Source organism: Thalassophryne amazonica, chromosome 6 (assembly GCF_902500255.1).
Source record: "Thalassophryne amazonica chromosome 6, fThaAma1.1, whole genome shotgun sequence".
Taxonomy (NCBI): domain Eukaryota; kingdom Metazoa; phylum Chordata; class Actinopteri; order Batrachoidiformes; family Batrachoididae; genus Thalassophryne; species Thalassophryne amazonica.
In genome coordinates, this window is record NC_047108.1 from 31,001,586 (window position 1) to 31,023,246 (window position 21,661).

Here is a 21,661-nt window from a genome sequence, read left to right on the forward strand (position 1 = left end):
TTTAACTTGCGGTGTAAAGCGGGCTGCGGTGGAACAAGAGGATCCATTCACAGGAAAGACTCAATTCATCATGGACTTTTCTTCAACCAGGACAACGAATTAAATTATTTTCAGATGTTTTCATCAGTTTGAAGATGATCTCACTGAAACGGACAAGAAAGACTATATTATTTACTCCTTGTATGAATGGCTTTAATATTTAATAATGACGCGTTACGCTGCTAAGCTACAGTATGCTAACTGTATTCAAGAAGGAAACAATATTTATTTTAAAATGGCAGATATTTTCAGTCCTTTGTAACATTTTTCAGATGTGAAATGTATGTAACTGTTTCTCAGAAAAAAGTCATAAATAAAAAAATCCACACTTCTTCATCACTTTTTTTTTTTTTTTTTTTTTTTGATGTCACATCAGTTATCAGTTGATTATGACCAAAGAGCTGGCAAAAAAAAAAGTATCACCTCCACCTGCATGCCGCAATTGCCTGCAGTATTTATTTATTTTAGAATCACCATTATGTGTTTTGAACTCTGCCAATAAATATCATCACTGTTGTCAAGACTGAAGGTTTTCCTCCAAGATTTCATCTCCCTCATTGTGGTCTAAATAACCCTCAAAACCATAAGTCTGTGTCCCCCACAGTTTCTTCAGAAACACATTTAGACTGGACTTAAAAAATAAATAAAAAGCTCCACACTAGAAAAAAAAATTCATCCGAAAACGGCTCAACCTCCACCGTGTTCGCAATTGATTTGTGCTTGAATCAGCAGGTGCCATTCTGGTGATGATGTAGCAACAATATGGCTGCGGCTGAGGACTGAAATAGAGCGCTGGCTTCAGACAGCTGCTGTTTTATCCTTCACCCACGCACTTATCGACTTTTATTGTTGAGGATTTTTTAAAATAGCAACATTTCATAATTTTTAGTAATTATTTGTGCACATTTTTTGGTGTCACCTACACTTTAAGCACCATGGTGTGAGAAGAGCAGTGGTGCTCTTCTCTACCAGTGCTGCAGGGAGATATCTCCTGTGCCAGCATTCAGCTTGTAATGAATTTTAACAAGAAAAACACTCTTTTGGCAAATTCACTCTTAATCTGAAAAACTTTGACGTTGTCTATAAAAGGCAGAAAACTTGACTTGAGCCTTAAAAGCTATTAACACTGGCACATTACCATTGAAAGAATCCATACATGTCAATCCCTTTGACATGTATACAGGGTCCACCTGTATAACCAAGTGAGAAAATCCATGAAATCAACACAAAATCCTTATAACATCCAAATCGCACCAAAATCAGTTTTATTACAGTACACACAACCGCATAGCGGTGTCACATAACTGGGTTTTTGTCCACAAATTATGAGTTGCTGCAATGACATTAAAGTCAGGATAATTAGTATTTCCTCCACAGTTGAATTTCAAACAATAGCGATCTAGTATGCGTCAAGCTGAATTTTATTGAACTGAATGTGTCAAATTTAGTTATTTTTTACAGAAACAAGAACTGTGTCACTAATGGAAATACATTATATAAATCATGAAAAATAAATTGAATAAAGTAAATACATATGAAATTGGTCACTGGATCCTTAAACGTTGGACATAAACTTCATGGTGGATCCTTGATAAATAGGAATAAACAAAATCTGTAGTTTTTGTCAAAAGCATTTCCTTTCAGACATTATTGGCATGAATGTCTTTCCATACATCTGAGCTTGCTGTGCTTCAAGTCAGCATCAGTTTAATTCATAAAGAATGCAGGACGTCTCATTTTGGAAAGAAAAAAACATTTTAGTCAATTGTAGCTTCGTGTCTGTAATACAACATTTTAAAGAGGTATTTTATTTAAAGCGGCAATTCGTTTTGAAGTTATTAATTCCAACCGGTGTTCTGTCGAGATGAGGTGCATCGTCGAGATGAGGTTCCTCGCGTAACTGCATATGTGTGCACTGAAAAAATTACTTGACGAAGTTCGGTTATTTTGATGGGCAAGTAAATGTATAAATTGTTCATCCGAATGTAGTTATGTATAAAATCTACTTACTATAAAACGCTAAGTATTTTTAACCTTGAGGTAGCTTATTTTGACAGGCAAAATATACATATACATACTGCCGCGTCCTGCTGGATGTGACGAAAGGATGGACGAGATAGACGTGAACAACCGTTTCTTTATGGAAACTTAATGGTTACTGTCGGCCGCAACCACGCCAATACAGGTGTCTCTGAACGAGCTGCTACTACACAGGCTGAACACATTATACTCCTGCTCTCTAGCCCGGCCCCCTCCCCATGTGGTCCAATCACATACCTGTCTTTTATCCTACACACAACAATGCATTTACAAACAGTCAGTAACCCAGAACATCTCATAACATTTTCAACCTGAACATATTTGAAGGGTCGCTACACTGCCCCCCCTTACTAAGTCCCTCGCCCCGAGGGATCACATAGGAAGTCTCTGAGGTGACTAGGGGGCTTTCTCTGTCTCTGGGGCCTAGTGGCATTGAACATAAAGGGCTGAACCTGCTGGTGGGCAGGGGGTGAGTGTGGGGATGGGGAAGGTTGCGGGTAGTTGGGAGGGGAAACAGTGGGTGAATCTGGGGGTGTGCCATCCCGGCTCCTTTGGGAAGGGCTAGAGGGAGCAGGGCGGTGTTGGGGGCGTGCATCACCTCTGTACGGGGCCAATCTGTCCCTGTGAAGGGCCACCTGTCTACCCCTAGGGGGCAACTGAACTCTATACACCACCTCACTAAGTTTTTCTAGTACTTCACCAGGCCCCACCCAATGACAGTCCAACATCGTCCCTTCTTTCTTTTTGGGCTGTACACCCACACCAGGTCCACAGCCCTGAAATCCTTTCCTTTGGCCCTAATGTCATAGTTTCTCTTCTGCCTTATGCCCGCTTTCTGTAGCTGGTCACGAGCAAAAGCATGGGCTGACTCTATTCGGTCCTGGAGCCTCCTTGCGTACTCTGGTCCTGGGGGAACAGCTGGTGTGTCCGGGGGTTTGCCGAAAACAATTTCTGCTGGTATCTCTCGCCCTAACATGAGAAGGGCAGGTGTGCAAAGGGTGGAGTCCTGCACAGCAGATCTGTAAGCCATGAGGACAAGTGGGAGGTGCATGTCCCAGTCACGCTGGTGCTCGGCAGTGAGTATGGCGAACTGTTTTGCAAGTGTCCTGTTAAATTGCTCGACTAGGCCATCACTCTGAGGATGTAGTGGGGTAGTCCTAGTCTTTTGCATGCCTAGTCGCTCACACATAGCAGAGAAAACACCAGACTCAAAGTTTCGTCCTTGGTCACTATGGATGACCTCTGCTGCACCAAACCTGGAAAACATGCCCTCGACCAGGGCATCTGCAACAGTCCCGGCCTCTTGATCTGGTATGGCGTAGGCCTCCGACCATTTAGTAAAGTAGTCCATAGCAACTAGGACATAGCGGTTGCCCTTGTCAGTACGGGGAAATGGGCCCATTATGTCCACTGCAACTCTTTCCATAGGGGCACCTACTACCAGCTGTTGGAGCTGGGCATGGGACTGGTCTGGGAGACCCTTGTGAGCAGTACAAAGGTCACACCGGCGGCAAAAGTCCTCAACATCCCTCTTGAGCTGTCCCCTGTAGAAACTCTGCCGGAGACGGTGAAGAGCTTTTGAGACTCCAAAGTGACCTGCTCCAGCAGATCCGTGACAGGCCTTTAGCACTGACTCTCTTAGTGCCCTTGGGACTACTACCTGCCACCTCTCCTCCGCAGTGGCTGGCTCTTTCCAGGCCCTCTGGAGCACCCCGTCCTTCACCCGGAGAGCCCCAAACTTTTCAAACAGTCCTTTAGTAGCGAGAGAACAACCTGCAATTTCACCCCACTGTGGTTTTTGTCCTGACTCCACCCCCTGCAACACTGGTTGTAAGTCCAGATCCTGTTCTTGTTGGGCTCTCCACTCCAGGGGGTCAACTACCTGTGTTCCTCTGCAGAGCAGCACATCACCGTGCTGTGTGGGGCCCTGCTCCTCCTCAAAGCGGAGCTCAGTTTCCCGGGCCTCTCTCTTTTCACAGTGATGACAGCCATCGGGTGCACAGGGACGTCTGGACACGGCGTCTGCGTTGGCATGATGAGTTCCCGCACTGTACTCCACCTGGAAGACATACGGGGCCAGTTCTTCCAGCCAGCGTGCGATTTGCCCCTCCGGCTCTTTGAAGGACATTAACCACTGGAGGGCTGCGTGATCAGTTCGCACAGAGAAGGGCAGGCCGCAAAGGTAGTACTTGAAGTGGCCTATAGCTCTCACAATAGAAAGGAGCTCTCTGCGTGTGACACAACAGCGCCGTTCAGCTTTATTGAAAGTCTTACTAAAGTAAGCCACCACTTTCTCTCCCTCTTGCCCCACTTGGCTTAGCACTGCTCCCATTCCCACATCGCTGGCGTCTGTGTCCAAAACGAATGGCCGGTTGGGGTCTGAAGGGGTGAGAATGGGAGATTCCGTTAAGGCCTTCTTCAAGCAGCTGAAGGCCTGCTCGCACTTTGGTGTCCAGGCAAAGTCACTGTCCTTACACTGCAGGTGAAACAGGGGCGCAGCTATACAAGAAAAGCCACGCACAAACCACCTGTAGTAGGATGCCAGTCCAATGAAGCTCTTTAGCTCTCGCAGATTAGAGGGGGTTGGCCAGTTCTTTACAACTTGCACTTTCTCCTCCATGGTGCTTATGCCCTCTCCTCCAATCTTGTGCCCCAAAAACTCCAGTTCTTTTCTCATAAAGCAGCACTTGTCAGGGTGGAGTTTTAGACCTGCTGCTGCTATCGTTTGTAAAACCTGGCGCAGGGACATTAAAGCGGCCTTGAAGGAGCTCCCGTGGACAAGTATGTCATCCAAGTATATGAGACATTCCTGTCGTGGGATTTCGGCCAGCACCTTTTCCATCAGCCGTTCAAAAGTGGCTGGAGCGTTGCACAGTCCGAAGCAGAGGACACGAAACTGCCACAGCCCTCTACCAGTGCAGAAAGCAGTCTTTGGTTTAGCGTCAGGGCTAAGCGGCACCTGCCAGTACCCGCTGTGTAAATCCAATGACGAAAACCAGGATGAGCCGGACACCAAGTCCAGAGACTCGTCAATGCAAGGCAGCGGGTTGCTCCTGCTGTTGGGGTTCCAAGTTCTCTCTGTTCCGCCCCCATATCTCCCTCACTGCTGCCAGTCTGTCTACCCCTCCCCCCACAGGTTGCTGGACAAGGGCAGGGGGAAGCACATGGGTTGGGGACTGGGGTGCGGTGGGCAAGGTAGTTGGGGAAGTAACATGAAAAGGGGGGGTCGAAAGCCTCTGCAGCTCTCGAGGTTGCTGGGTGAGGGCATGGGGTCTGTGTTGGGTGCACCATTTAAACTGCGGGGCCCTCGGGAAAAGTCAGTGTGTTCTTGCCCAGATCCAACACACAGTGAGCAGCCCAGAGAAAGTCCAGTCTTAATATGCATGGATCTTGGACAGCTGCAACCCACACCTCAAAGTTCACAGACATATTCCCCACCCGAATAGTGACCACCCCTCTACCAAGCATAGAGGCCAGCTCACCAGTCACTGTCCGGAGTTTTACTACAGTAGATTCCAAACAAGTTTCAACTGGAACTAGATCAGGGCGCATCAAAGTAGCAGTGGAGCCCGTGTCGACAAGCGCCACACATGGAGCACCCGCCAGAGCGATGGGAACATGGCAAAAATTCCCCGCGTGCGTCCAGCCCACCAAGCATGCAGACTCTGCGACGTCATCTGCTTCTGGGGGAAGAGGAACCCCGCTCCCCCGACCCTTCGGTTGGGCTCCGTTCACCAGGGGCAAGTTCACTTTGCACATCAGCAGACATGTGGGAATATGCCCTTCTAGTTAAGGTTTCAGTGTCATTGGTTAGAGCATGTACTGGCTCCCCATTCAGTCTCTGCCTGCTTGCCAGCTCTGAACGCAGGACACTGGGTTGGTTACACTGCCCAAAACGCCTCTTCAGGGCCCCCACTAAAGCTCCATAATTGTCCCTCTCAGCTGGGCTTAGCAGCAGCAAGCATGTTAGGGCTTCTTCGGTAAGGCAAAGGGCAAGTTGAAGTGCTTTAATGTCCTCAGACCAGCCCGCAGCCCATGCTAACATTTCCAATTGGGCATGGAAAGCCTCCCAGTCCACCTTACCGGAGTACTTCGGCGTTTTCACTTCGAGCCGAAGGGCGCCGCCATCTTTGTTTACATTCGGCCGCACGTCGCCAGCTGGAGATTTGGCGCCGAGGCGGTCCCCCACACCCGAGCCGAACCCAGCATCAGCAGCTAGCTTCCTAGCGGTCTGTTTTAAGCGAGCAACGTGTTCAGAAGTAGGGCCAGATTCCTTCATATACCATGAAGCGCCTCCATAATCACTGTCCATCACCTCCTCCTTCACACATCGGTGGTCGGTCTTGCCCCGCTGTTTGGCCATCCTGCCGGTCCGGGCTACGAGCGGCTAACGGAGATAAACAACAGAAACTCCGGTCTTTTACTTCTGACACCAGTGTCGCGTCCTGCTGGACGTGACGAAAGGATGGACGAGATAGACGTGAACAACCATCTCTTTATGGAAACTTAATGGTTACTGTCGGCCGCAACCACGCCAATACAGGTGTCTCTGAGCGAGCTGCTACTACACAGGCTGAACACACGGTGGCATATCTGCACGTACACACCAACACATTATACTCCTGCTCTCTAGCCCGGCCCCCCTCCCCATGTGGTCCAATCACATACCTGTCTTTTACCCCACACACAACAACGCATTTACAAACAGTCAGTAACCCAGAACATCTCATAACATTTTCAAGCTGAACATATTTGAAGGGTCACTACAATACATTTATGCTCCTAACATAAAATACAGAAAATGTTTTACTTACTAGGCTATAGATACACTGAATACAATTAATAAAAACAAACTTTGATGGAAAAAACAAAAAAAATGCGCATGCACGGTTGCACGTCGAGCGAGTTACATCATCTCCCCATGTGCAGTTGCTTTTTTTTCCTTTCAAAACTTTATTTCAAGAAATACAACAACAAACGAACAAAACATAAAGCCAAAGAGATATAGAAAGGAAAAAGAAGAAAAAAGAAGTTCCTTTTTTGTAATATTTAAAGTAAACTATACATGAACATCAGAATGCCAGGGGGAGGCAAAGCCAAAAGCAATTATATATACGAGGTCTGTCCAAAAAGTAACAGACCTTTTTATTTTTTTCAAAAACTATATGGATTTGAATCATGTGCGCTTGCATCAGCCAAGCTTGAACCTTCGTGCGCATGCGTGCGTTTTTTCACACCTGTCGGTTGCATCATTCGCCTGTGGGCAGGCTTTGAGTGAGCACTGGTCCACCCCCCTCGTCGGATTTTTATTGTCAGTGAAATGGCTGAGCGACTGCCACTTTGCTCCATTAAATTTTTTTCAGAAACTGTTAGAGACAGGCAGTTGGAAACCATTTGATAGATTCAGATGGATATCGGTGAAGATTCTGTCGGCGTCACACGGAATAAGGACTGTTAAAACCTTTTTAAAGACAGCCCACAACGGCGGAGGGCGCGCGGCGCACCGAGCGGCCGTCGACAGGCGGGAACGACCAGATCATTTCTAAACTGAATGCTGTGTTGATCCGGGACATCGTGTGACTACCACAGAAATGGCAACAGAGCTGGACATAGCACTTTTGCGGCACATTCCACTGTTACAGGAGATTTTGTAATGAAAGACATGCAGAGGATTTCGTGCGTCAGCATGCAACTGCTCATGGTGCGCAACAAAAAAACACCTCCGTGTTGGAAACCATTCAGATGGCTTTTGATGGCTTTCAGTCGAGTGAGTAACAGCTGGACATGCCCCAACATGTCCTGTGAGACTTCCAACATGGAGGTGTTTTTTTGTTGCGCGCCATGAGAGGCTCTGTGCCGACGCGCGAAATCCTCTGCACGTCTTTTGTTGCAAAATCTCCTGTAACAGTGGAATGTGCCGCAAAAGTGCTATGTCCAGCTCTCTTGCCATTTCTGTGGTAGTCACACGATGTCCCGGATCAACACAGCGTTCAGTTTAGAAATGATCTGGTCGTTCCAGTCTGTCGATGGCCGCTCGGTGCGCCGCATGCCCTCCGCCGTTGTGGGCCGTCTATAAAAAGGTTTTAACAGTCCTTAGTCCGCGTGACGCTGACAGAATCTTCACCGATATCCATCTGAATCTTTCGAATGGTTTCCAACTGATTGTCTCTAACAGTTTCTGAAAAAAATTTCATGGAGCAAAGCGGCAGTCTCTCAGCCATTTCACTGATAATAAAAATCCGACGAGGGGGGTGGAGCAGTGCTCACTCAAAGCCTGCCCACAGGTGAATGACGCAACCGACAGGCGTGAAAAAACTCACGCATGCGCACGAAGGTTCAAGCTTGGCTGATGCAAGTGCACATGATTCAAATCCATATAGTTTTTGAAAAAAATAAAAAGGTCCATTACTTTTTGGACAGACCTCGTATATATATATTACATACATTTTTTGTGTAACACAATGAAAAAAAATACAAAAAAAAATGTCTATACAATATGAGATCAAGAAATGTTGAATATATTAAGTGACAAGCAGCTATTATATGTAAGGATTGCTTTTTGATTTGAGCTCTTTGCTATGGAGGACAAATACATTTCAATTGCTTTTATAACAACAGGGAAAAATAAAGTTGTGTTTGAAAATTTACATTTGTGTATGTAAAATTTTGAAAAAACAGTTAAATTTAAAACAATCTTTTTGTTTCTGAGGAGATTCGTGTGAATACCAAAAATTACATGTTCAAATTTTAATAAAAAAGCAGGATCAAACTTCCTGATAAATTGCTGACAATCTTTCCAAAACATTCTCGTGACTGGACAGCTCCAGAAAAGGTGACTAATAGTTTCAGGAGTTTTTTTGCAAAAAGAACAGCTGGGATCAATAGTTTTTTGAGAAATTTTACCATATATTGATTTGTGGGGTAAATTCTATGCAAAAGTTTAAACGCTACATCTTTCATTTTGTTATTTATCATAAGTCTTTGGAGGATGGACCAGCTCTGGTTCCAGATATTATCATTTACAAAGTTTTCACCAGTAAAAAATTACATTGGGCACAGATATTATAACCTGTTGAAATAGGACACAAATTCTTTTGTTATTATGTTTAGTGTTAGATGCAAAACAAGTTTTCCCAACAGCAGTGTCAGTTACACATGGTACAGACATAGTTCCATTAAAGCAATTCAACTTGAACAGTTCACAAGTTTTTTTGGAAACCACATCAAACACAATTGCATATTCCTTTGGTGTTACAGCAAGATTACACCTTTGATTGAATTCATTGTACCTGAATAAGAGTCCATCTTTATCAAGAAGCTGACCCACCAGTTGAATATTCTTGTTAAACCAATGTGGAAAAAATAATAATTTATTCTTATAAAGTATAAATTGGTTATTCCAAATAAAAAAATTATGAGGAGAAAAATTATGTTTATATAAAAGTGCCCATGCTAATAGTGATTGTTTGTAAAAAGCAGATAAATTTGCTGGAATCCTGTCAACATTGTAATTACAGAGGAGGAGGAAATTGAGGCCACCAACCCACGAGAATATATGATTAGGAAAAATATTCCAAATGGAAGTCGGGTTTTTGAGATAAGACTTTATCCAGTTTATTTTGAAGGTATTGTTTAGAGTTGTAAAGTCAAGGACATTTAATCCACCTTTCTCATACAGGTTCATTATGATGGATTTTTTTCAAATAATATATGCGATTTTTCCAAATAAAGTTGAACAGTATCTGGTCTATAGATTTAAGGGTAGGATTGTCTAAATATAGTGATAAGGCAGAATAAGTAAGCCATGAGATTCCTTCCGCTTTCGTAAGCAGAACTCTGCCTTTCAGACTTAGATCCCTTTGGAGCCACTGGTTGAAACGCTTCTTTGTTTTATCAATTATGGGAGCAAAATTTACAGCACATTTCTCCTTATAATTTTTACAAATAATAATGCCCAAATATGTTACTCTTTCTTTTACAGGGATGTCGCAAATTGAGTATAAATCACAATTCCTTATTGGGAGGAGTTCACATTTTTTTATATTGAGATTAAGACCTGAGACCTCAGAGAAAGATTGTATTAAATGTAGTGCATATGGGATTTGGGTGTTGTCCTTTAAAAAAAAGTGTAGTGTCATCAGCTAATTGACTAATTAAAATTTCTTTACCAAAAACAGATATACCTTTTAATTGCTTAGTGGATATATAACTAGCAAGTATTTGCATGTCTAAAAGGAATTGATAGGGAGAAATTGGACAGCCCTGACAGATTCCTTTATTCAGGTTGAATCTGGGAGAGGTGCCCGCTTTTAATTTAACTGTACAGTTGTTATTTTTATAGAGCATTTTAATAGCATCACAGAAGAGATGGCCAAAACCAAATTTAGAAAGAGAGCTAAATATAAAATCATGATTAACAGAATCGAATGCTTTATAAAAATCCAGAAATAGGATATAACTATCATCTGGCATTAAGTAGGAGTAATCTAAAATATCTAAAACAAGACGGATGTTATTAGAGATGTGTCGATTTTGCATAAAACTGGATTGTGTTTCTCCTATTACAGTGTTTAACACAGATTTAAGTCTCTTGGCAAAGATAGATGCCAGGATTTTATAATCTTTATTCAGTAAGCATATAGGATGCCAGTTATCGATTAAGAATATGTCTTTTTTTGGGTTTTGGGATTAGTGTAATTACTCCTTGATTTAATGTAGGAGGAAGGGTCCCTTTTTCTATGCTCTCTAAAAATACTTGGATTAAGAATGGAGAAATCTGATTATTAAAAAGTTTGTAGAATTCTGATGTTAGACCATCCAGTCCTGGGGATTTATTGTTTTTTAATTGATTTATAGCTGAGTGAATTTCACTGATCAAAAGAGGGGAATCACATGTTTCTGTTTGGGAAGACTGAATTTGTTGAATATTAATATCCGCTAAAAATTGCTCAATATTCCCAGCAGCATCACTTGGCCTATAATGATTGCTATAAAATGAGCTTACATGATCTGCAATACAAGCTGGGTCAGAGATTATTTGACCATTAATTTTTAATTGTTGGAGTGTATTAGACTTAAAATATGAAGAGTTTCACCTTCTTCCAACCATTTTAGACGAGATCTTACAAATGCACCTTGTGCTCTGTCCTTATATATATATAATCTAATTTGTTTTGTAAAGATGCTAGATTAATTTTTTCTTCATCAGACAAGTCTGATGGAATTAATTTGGATATTGTCATAATGTCTAGAACTAGTTTATCTTCTTCAGCCTTCCTGGTTTTAGCCAGGTAGGAACTGTATGTTGTAAGAAATTTAGCACTTTCATATTTAAAAAGCTCCCAGTTTGTTCCAAAAGAATTCTCATTTTTAGCTTTAGTTACATAGTAAGTGAGTATTTTTAAAATCTTCTGTTGCACAATGTCCAGTTTAAGTATCCGGTAGCCTTTCCTGTTTTCCTGAGACATGTTTCTAGATGGTTTAATTGAGAGATAGATTGCTTTATGATCAGTGAGCGGAGAAGGAAGGATACGAACTTTGATATCATCTGTATTTAGACAATCAGAGACCAGCCAGAAGTCAATGTGTGACTGTTTAGAACCATTGTTAATGCTCCAGGTAAAATTTATTTCTGTTTGAAATTTTTCTCTCCATATATCTTTCAAATGAAATCTTTGCATAAGTAGCAGTAATTGATTGTTAGGGCTAGATTGTTTAGGTGGCCACCTATCAATCTGACTGTTTATCACCATGTTGAAGTCTCCTCCTATTATAATAATTGAATTAGGATACTTGTTTAGACCATCTGTAATTTCATTTTCAATTGAAACTAATAAGTTTAAATTTTCACGTTGTGAGTTATAACCAGTGAGTGAGTTGTGGTCCAGAATATGTTTCGCTTTGTTTAGAACTGAAATGCTTCTTGACAGTTTACTTTGTATATGTTTTATATGAGTCTTCCAGTTTATCTTATCATCTATTATCACCCCCAGAAACTTATTTTCATGTACCCTTTCAATATCTACCCCATCGACTTGTAACTGAACCTGTATGTCTGTATTACAATAGCCAAATAACATGTATTTTGTTTTACTTAAGTTTAATGTTAATTTGTTTCTGTCAAACCATATTTTCAATTTTCCCATTTCTATACTGATCCTCCTCAGTAACTCCTGCAAATCCCCCCCTGAACAAAAAATGCTTGTGTCATCTGCAAATAATACTAATTTTAATATTTTGGAAACATTGATAATATCATTTATATAAATTAGAAACAGTTTTGGACCTAATACTGACCCCTGTGGGACGCCACAAGCATTGTCCAAGCATGAACGGCTGATGAGAGATTATGGGGTGTTTCTGTCGCTGTAAGGACTTCCCACGGAGCGGGACGTCGCGCAGCACTTCCAGGCACCGTCGTCGGCCTGTTTCGACCTGAAAACATTCTAATTTAAGGCTTAATTCACCCAGGATGTCGTGAGAGAACAGAGAAGATTCAGAAGAGGCCGGCATGAGGACTTTATGCGGACATTCCACTGTTTAAAGACATTTTGTAATGAAAGACGTGCGCGCAAATTCGCAGAGTCATCACGGAAATCTGTGTGCGCCGCGACAGGAAAAACACCTCCGTGTTGAAAACCATTTGTAAAATTCAGGCGGCTTTTGATGGCTTTCAACAAGTGAGTAACTGAGAAATTGTTTAACAGCTTGGGCATGTTCCAACTTGCCCGTTAAGGTTTCCAACGGAGGTGTTTTTCCTGTCGCGACCCCCCGCGGTCGGGTCTGGCCCGACATGCGACTCTTCCCGCACTTCTTTCATTACAAAATGTCCGTTAACAATGGAATGTCTGAATAAACTCCTCATGCCGACTTCTTCTGAAAGTTCTCTGTTCTCTGACGACTTACTGGGTCAACAGAGCCTGAAATGTGGAAGTTTTCAACTTGAAACGGCGAGACGCTGCCGTCTCGAAGCGCAGATCGCCATCAGGCACCGTGGGCCGTCCTTAAAGCGACACTACCAGACCAAAATCTCTCATCAGCCGTTAAAATTTTTACCGAAAACCAGCTGAATTTATCGAATGGTGTCCACTCAGTTGTGCCTTACAGTTTTTGAAAAAATTTTTATCAAACAAAGCAGCAGTCTCTGAGCCATTCCTAAACAATGAAAAAACGACGAGAGGGTGGGCGACTCCTCACTCAAAGACTGCCCACAGGCAAATGACATAACCGACAGGCGTGAAAAAACTCTCGCATGCCCACGAGGGTTCAAGCATGTCTGATGTAATCACATGATTCAAATCCATATGGTTTTTGAAAAAAATAATAATGTCCGTTACTTTTATCACAGACCTCGTATAATGTGTTTAATCATCATTGTAACGTCTGAATTCACCTGCATAAGGAACAGTTTAAGGTGCGTTTACACATAAGCAAGACGCGTTACGAATGTCATTTTTCTGTCATTCGTGACCAGTGTTGGGGAAAGTAACTTTGGAAAGTTACTTCATTAGTTAATCTATACAGTTATATTTTACAGTTACTTCTTACATTTACTTCATTAGCAGCTGCAGACACCTTGTCGGCAGCTGCTGAATGTAATTAATAAAGTTACTCATAATCTAATTTGGTTATTTTTAAGATTTAGTACTCAGAAAAGTAACTATTAGTTACTTTGCTGATTAGTTACTTTTCTGATTGCTCAATCTAACGAGTAACCAAGTTAGATTACTCGTTACCTTATTAGTTACATTACTTATTAATTGCAAGTTTTCTGCAGATTCTAATAAAGTAATTGCATAAAGCTGCTAATGAAGTAACTGCATAAAGCACCTGTATAAAGCAACTAAAAAAGTAACTAAAAAATTCTTAATGTGACTTAACGCATCTGAATAGGTTTCTTAATAGTACATGTTGGTGCGTGATATTCTTGATATTTGTGGAGCATGTTTTTGCCTGTCAAAAAATCTTCCACGAATGTCACACACCACCCTCATTTCGTCTCACGTCGTGGAGGTCGCAACTGAGCGTATTGATCCGTCTTGATGAGTATTGTGTTGGGAAAGTGTAGTGACACGGACCCACAACAGGGGGCGTAAATGAACGGACAATAGAGGGAGTTAAATTTGAACACTTTACTGTTGTGAATGTCACAACCACACACAGCAGATTATAGAATAAATACAAGTCAGTGGATAAAGGTGTCGTGTGGGCAGGCTCGACGATAGGAGACGTCCGTCTGGAGAAGAACCGGAACCACACGATTTCCACCGCCACCAAACCCGAAGGATACTGGAGCCGCCAGGTCTCGAGTCCCCCAGGTGGCCACCGTCTCAGCGTGTCGGATCTGGTACTGCTGGCGAAGAGCAGAGACAGTCAAGTGTGGGTGTGTGTACACCCCGTAACAACAATGGTGGGAATTCCATCTCCACCTCTAACACACACTCGTGCAGCGTCTGAGTAACCACTTATCTGGTGGGAAGTAGAACGAAACTACGTATGCAAATGATTTGTACGTATGACCACAAAAGAAACCCATATTGCCAAAAAATATGTTTAAATGGGCAGCTATTATGAGCCATGGCGTGACGCAGGTCTCATCAGGGGGTATGATATCGCAATTGCAATCTATTTTTTGTCTTTATGGGTTCGATGCATATGCAAAACAGCATTGTAGAGCATGCATGATATGTGCAAAACACAACTCACAAGGCAATTTGAGACCCCAAAGAGGCAAATTTCCAACACCACAATATCCCTTTCAAGTGATTCATATGGATTATATACAGCTGAGTAAACATGAAGGGAAGGAATTTTGTTTAGTCATAATTGATGCCTTCTCAAAATGGGTAGAATTGTTCCCTACAAAACATGCAGATGCACTTACAGTGGCTAAGGCATTATGCAAAGACATCATTCCACGATTTGGAATACCAGAAACAGTCTATTCAGATAATGGAGCGCATTTTGTTAATACAATGGTGCAATACGTAGGAGAAGCGCTACAGGTCAATCTCAAAAATCATTGTGCTTATCATCCACAAAGCGCCAGATTAGTGGAAAGGATGAATGGAACAGTAAAAAACAGACTTAGAAAGACAATGGAGGAAACAGGCAGACCATGGACACATTGTGTAGATTTGGTAAAAATGTATATAAACATAACTAGTACCATGGGGTTGACACCGTATGAAACATTGTTTGGCAGAAAATATCGATTGCCATATTATGGGCAAATTTGGAATGTACCTGAGGAAGCCAATTTGGCGGATTACATGAGAAAAATGTTAGAAGGACAACGAGGGAGAGTTCCAAACACTGATGATCCCATTTCTCCACAGGAGGACCCTAAAGTGGTACCTGGAGACTGGGTGTTGATAAGAAGCATCAAGAGAAAACACTGGCATTCACCTAAATGGGAAGGGCCCCATCAAGTACTACTCACAACACCCACAGCCTTGAAAATTGGGGAAAGAAGTACATGGATTCATTTAACTCACTGTAAGAAAGTCATTTCTGCAGACACAGACAAACAGTAAGAACAGTAGGACAAGACTAGTAATAGTGTGTGAGCTTGGTGTTAAGATCCAGGTTAGACACGAAAGCTAGCAGAAGACATTAAGAAGCCACTGTTCTGAACATAGGTGTGCTGTAGTGTGCAGAAATGGCGAAAGAAAAAAAACAAAAGAACGAGGGTTTCTGGACCCCATGGACAGTCCTTGTTATGCTACTTTTCTTTTTTGGATTGGGCTTATTATTAAAAGCCATAAGCACGGGACATGATAATAAGGATCACCTCCGCAGATTGCAGAGACCAAAAAGAAGTAACGAAGACCCCAGTCCAATAATAAATGCCACAGTACATAGCTGTGATAGGAACAATGCGTACCGATTTGGTATACAAGCCTGCATTCCTAGAAAAGCTTCTGTGGTCATCTCTGTACCATATAGTGCTCTTACCCATGGAATATGGGATGGTGGGGATGGTGACAGAGGGACTAATTACGGAAATAGTTTCTCATGGTATATGACCAATGATCAACAAGATAAGAGATGGGAAACGTTGGTAGCCGATGAATGGAGTAGATGGACACCAAGATGGGCACAAACCGAGTGGGCTAAGTACCAGAGTCAAATTCAAATACCACAGAAAAAGGAACCATATTCCCACCTGATATAGAGGGAGACTGTTGGTTGTTCCTCCTTTGGGTATACAAACCAGGAAAAGATCCGTATTTCCATTTTTTCCTCTGTGAAACAGATAGAGTACAGCAACCAATATTGACCGAATTAAGTACGTCAAAGGGGGTGTCCATACAAGCAAAGGGGGTGCCCATACAAGCAAAGGGGATGTCCGTACAAGGCACAAAAGACATGAAGGCAGATGACTGGTTCCTAGTAACTACAGGAATTAGTGGACAAAATAACAATTGGCTTTTAATGGCAGAACAAGCAGGACTAGCAGCAAAGAAGGACTGTGCTGTATGTATGGGACCCAGACCTATATTACAGGTAATACCGGCAGCATTACCCAAAGACTGTCTGCTGACTGTTATGACACAGACATACATTGCAGCAAACAACAATTGTTCTAAGTGGGACAAGATCTATCCATTGACCAAATTGACTAAGATCAAACCTTTATTTTCAAGCAAAGTTGGGCATGCTAACCATACATGTGTACACTTGACAGGGACAAGTAAGACTTTGGGTAGCTTAAGCCACACTGCCTGGTGTAAGAATGTGGTCCGTAGTACTCCCACATTCAAACCTGTCGGGAGGAGTGACGTATGGTGGTGGTGTGGTGATAACAGAATCTTTGACAGACTGCCACGAAATGTGTCAGGTTATTGTGCATTAATATCATTATTGTTACCAGTTAAAGCCATACCCATGACCCCTGAAGACGTTACGACATATGCAGCCTCTCTTATTCCTGAAGATTGGCAGAAAGGCATAGCCAGACATAGAGTAAAAAGAGAGTGGAAAGGAGTAGGAAATCCAACATATATTGACGCAATAGGAGTCCCCAGAGGAGTGCCCGACGAGTATAAACTGATTGATCAAATAGCAGCTGGATTCGAATCTTCCATCTGTTGGTGGTGTTCAATTAATAAAAACGTGGACAGAATAAACTACATCCACTACAATGTACAGAAATTAGGAAATTGGACTGAGGAAGGATTTAAGGCTGTCCATTCACAGTTAGAAGCCACGTCCCTTATGGCCTTCCAGAATCGTATTGCTCTGGATATGTTGTTGGCGGAGAAAGGAGGTGTTTGTGCCATGTTCGGAGAACAATGCTGCACATTCATTCCCAACAACACGGCTGCAGACGGCAGTCTCACTCAAGCCATTGACGGGCTGAGGACGTTGAACAGGAAGATGAAAGAGCACAGTGGAGTAAACACCGAAGGCTGGGATTGGTGGCTGGAAGGGATGGGAAGATGGAGGTCTTTGATTTCTTCACTATTAGTGTCTATAGCAGTATTTGCTGCAATTCTAACATTGTGTGGATGTTGTTGTATTCCATGTCTCCGAGGCCTTGTAAATAGAATGATAACCACAGCAATAAGTCCAGGACCAGGAGGGGGACCAGCATCATATCCACTCCTGGGGCAAGACGACACCGAGGAGGACGATGACTCCCATGACCTGTACCCAGACCAATGGAAGTATGTAACCCAGACACCGATGATGGTGACAATGATGACATCACCTCTGGGGTGTAAGCCTATAGAACATACCATGATGAACCTCTTAGTGAAAATCTCAAAAAGAAGTGCTAAGCTAGGTGATAACTACTACTGTATGTTTAACAGGCGATAAACAGGGGGGGAATGTTAAAGATTTTGTATATATGTTATCACTGTTAAACATTTGTACCTTGTCTTCTTTCTCATGAGAACGGTGTTGTGCTGTTTTGCACCTAACCCTGAGACTGTATGTGTTATTCAACCTTGTTTTAGCATGCTGGGGTCAATCTGAACTGGGAATGAAGAGCTGGATGTACTTATTATTATTATACAACTTGTTTTTGTAGCCGCTAACGACTGGGAGTGAAGCATGACGGGGTCAGTCATGAACTGGGAGTAATAGACCTGAAGGGTGTTTTGACTGTTGTGATGTGATGCTTAGTGTGAAGACCAGGACACTCCAGGCAGATGCACAACAGCTGATAACTGCAACAGACGAACGAGATGTGCTGACCTTCGACGATAAGAGTAAAAGAAAGAAACTGTTTTTCCTTACAGCTGCGCTTATTGACGTATGTGTTTATGTTACGGGAAGAAACTTGTCTCGCGTTGTCCCCCCCCCCCCTTAGGACAAGTTTTATGATGTAATGAGGGCATCTCTAATAAAAAGAGCGGGAGCACAGGCCAGACTTTAGTGTAGCCTTGGTGTACAGCCTGGACTGCACTCCGCGCGTGATTAATTTGACTTTCTGTCTCACTGGTGTTTCTTGACTCTGTTTGTCTTATAAAAGGTTTTAAGAATGTTTGGAGGAGAAAATACCCAACAAACCTGATCAACGCTATGCAAAGGAGATGTGTTGCACTGCATGAGGCAAATGGTGGTCACACCAGATACTGACTGGTATCCCCCCCAATAAAACAAAACTGCACCTTTCAGAGTGGCCTTTTATTGTGGACAGTCTAAGGCACACCTGTGCACTAATCATGGTGTCTAATCAGCATCTTGGTATGGCACACCTGTGAGGTGGGATGGATTATCTCAGCAAAGGAGAAGTGCTCACTATCACAGATTTAGACTGGTTTGTGAACAATATTTGAGGGAAATGGTGATATTGTGTATGTGGAAAAAGTTTTAGATCTTTGAGTTCATCTCATACAAAATGGGAGCAAAACCAAAAGTGTTGCGTTTATATTTTTGTTGAGTGTATATATAAAGTGATGAAAGTGATGCATACGAGGTCTTCATCACCTACTGCCATTTTCATAACACATTGTGTATAGCATTCTGCTTGGTCTGAGTTATGTTGGGGGCTCCTATAACAGTTGTTGATATCAGGTAGGGGTTTAGCCTGAGGTATCACACCTTTCCGGTGACAGGCTATGCAAGGCTTTTCACTGATCTGCCTAGCCGAAAATTTCAACCATTGGTAAAATAAATTGGTCTTCAACCCTTGTGTACGGGCTAGGTCTGTACTGGGATCCCATCTCCCTAAGTGACTGCTTGTTTCTAGGCTTCTAATTGTCCTCTTTTTCCTTGGTTTGATTTTTACCCATTTTGTGGCTTCATGTACTGTAACAGTTACGTCTTGCTTGGTTTCCCTGCATCCTCCTTTATCACAAATTACCTCTATGTTGAGTGTTCCCTCCTCTTCACATTTGATGCTAATGGCTTCGCCTAATATGTAATCCCCCAGCTTTCCCTGTATTCCTATGTTCTTGTAGGCTTTTGATTTAATGTATACCAAATTATATGTTTTTCCTGTGTTTAGAATGCCTTGTTTAGCTGCTATTGCGGCCATGGCCACGGCACAGTCCGTTGTATGTTTTGGATGTCTATTTTCTCCCATACTGACCACCAGTAGTATTGTCAATCCCTTGAATAATTCCTTAATCATTGCTCTGATGACTGTTGAGATGTGCTACTAGATGTGCTACTGAGTGAGCCGTCACTAGATGAGTTGTCACTAGGGATGTGTGGTGTATCTGTGCTTTGTCTGGGTTGTACTTCCTGTGGTTCTTCTGTCGGTAAATCTACTAAGTTGCTGTCCGAGTCTGATGTCTCCTGTGGCCTGTCTATCTGTCGGTCTGTATTTCTGTCTGTCTGTTGGCCTGCGTCTCCAGTTGTTTCTGAGTCTGCATCTGAGTCTGTCGCTGCTCTATCTGGCAGGGATCCACTACTCTCTGAAGCTGTGCGTCGTCTTTGTTCAATCAGTCTCTGTGAGCGCCTTGGCCGGTGTTCGCCTGGCTGCAGGGAGGCGTGGCCTTCCCTCGGTGCTTCTTCTGGCTGCAGGGAGACGTGGCTATCCCTCGGTGCTGCTGTAGGGTCTCTGGCTTCTCTTGCTTCCCCCCTTGGCCCGGCGGCTCTGCCAAGACGAGCTTGCCGAGGCCGCAGGGGCGCTGGGCCACCAACCCTACAGCAGTGGTTTAAATGAAACCAAGTGTCCTTACCGTCTACTTTGACTGCTGTATGTGAGGCAAGAATAACTTTAAAAGGACCTTCTCGGCGGGGCCTGTCCCACTTCTTTTTGAACACTTTGACGTAAACCAGATCACCAGGCTGGATGCTCTGATTTCCGAGTGGAATCTCTGCTTCTCTGTCTTCTGTAGCACCTTTGACCTGCAAAAAGATAGTTTTGTGTATTTGGGTTAACTGTCTCAGGTAATTATGCCATTCGTCTTGTAGCTGCTCCAGCGATGGTCCTTCATAGGGTCCTCTCAGGTATGGAATAGGCATCGGCCGACCTGTAAGAGCTTCAAATGGTGTCAAATGGGTTAGTCGGTTAGTTTGTGAGCGCATTGACAATAAAGCAAGCGGCAACGCATCCAGCCAGGTTAGTTTGCCATTGCTGTCTGCTATGATTTTTGCTAGTTTGTTCTTTAAAATGCCATTAGCCCGTTCCACCGCCCCATTTGATTGAGGGTGATAAACACACCCAAACTTCTGTTTGATACCCAATTGTTTGAATGTTTCTTGTGTAACCTTGGCTACAAAAGCCCTACCGTTGTCAGATGAGATAGTATCTGGAATGCCAAATCTTGGAAAGACATCTCGGCACAGAAATTTGGCTACCGTTTTATGGTCTTGATTTGCAGAGGCTACTGCCTCAATCCATCGGCTGAATCTGCATATCACTACCAAAACATATCTCATTCGTTTAACTCTGTTTTCAGCTCCCATGTCTATGAAATCCATCATAAGATGTCTGAATGGCCCATCAGGGACCGGAATGTGGGCTAAAGGGGCTGTGAATGATTTCCGGACATTGTACTGTGCACATACCTCACACTCATTCAACAAAGGGTCCACTGTAGCTGCCATATATGGTGACCACCAGACAGCTTTTAGTTTGTTCATAATTTGGACTCGCGAACAATGATCGGGTCCGTGGGCCCAAATGATTGCATGTCGTAATAAATTGGTGGGTAACACAAAATGTCCATGACTACTGCGCCACAGCTTGTCCGCTGGCCCCTGACTGCGTGTCTCAATAGCGCCTCGTTTAACCCACATTCGTTTTTCTTCTCCACTGGCCCTACTTTGAGCCACTATCAGTGCGTCAAGTGAAACCAGTGGGGCACAATCTTGGATGGTTAGCAGGGGAAACATATTTTCTCCTTGTGCTCCTTTGCGAGCTGCGTCATCTGCTAAGTTGTTACCTTGAGCTATGATGTTATTATTCTTTTGATGACCTGCACATTTAATGATGGCTACCTCAGATGGTAATTGCAGAGCTTGTAACAGTTGGGAAATCGCTTCTCCATGAGTGACAGGGGTGCCATCTGCTCTCAGGAATCCCCTTTGTTTCCAAATGTTTGCATGTACATGACATACGCCATAAGCGTAGGCTGAGTCTGTGTAGATATTAACCCGTTGATCTTTAGCTATCTGG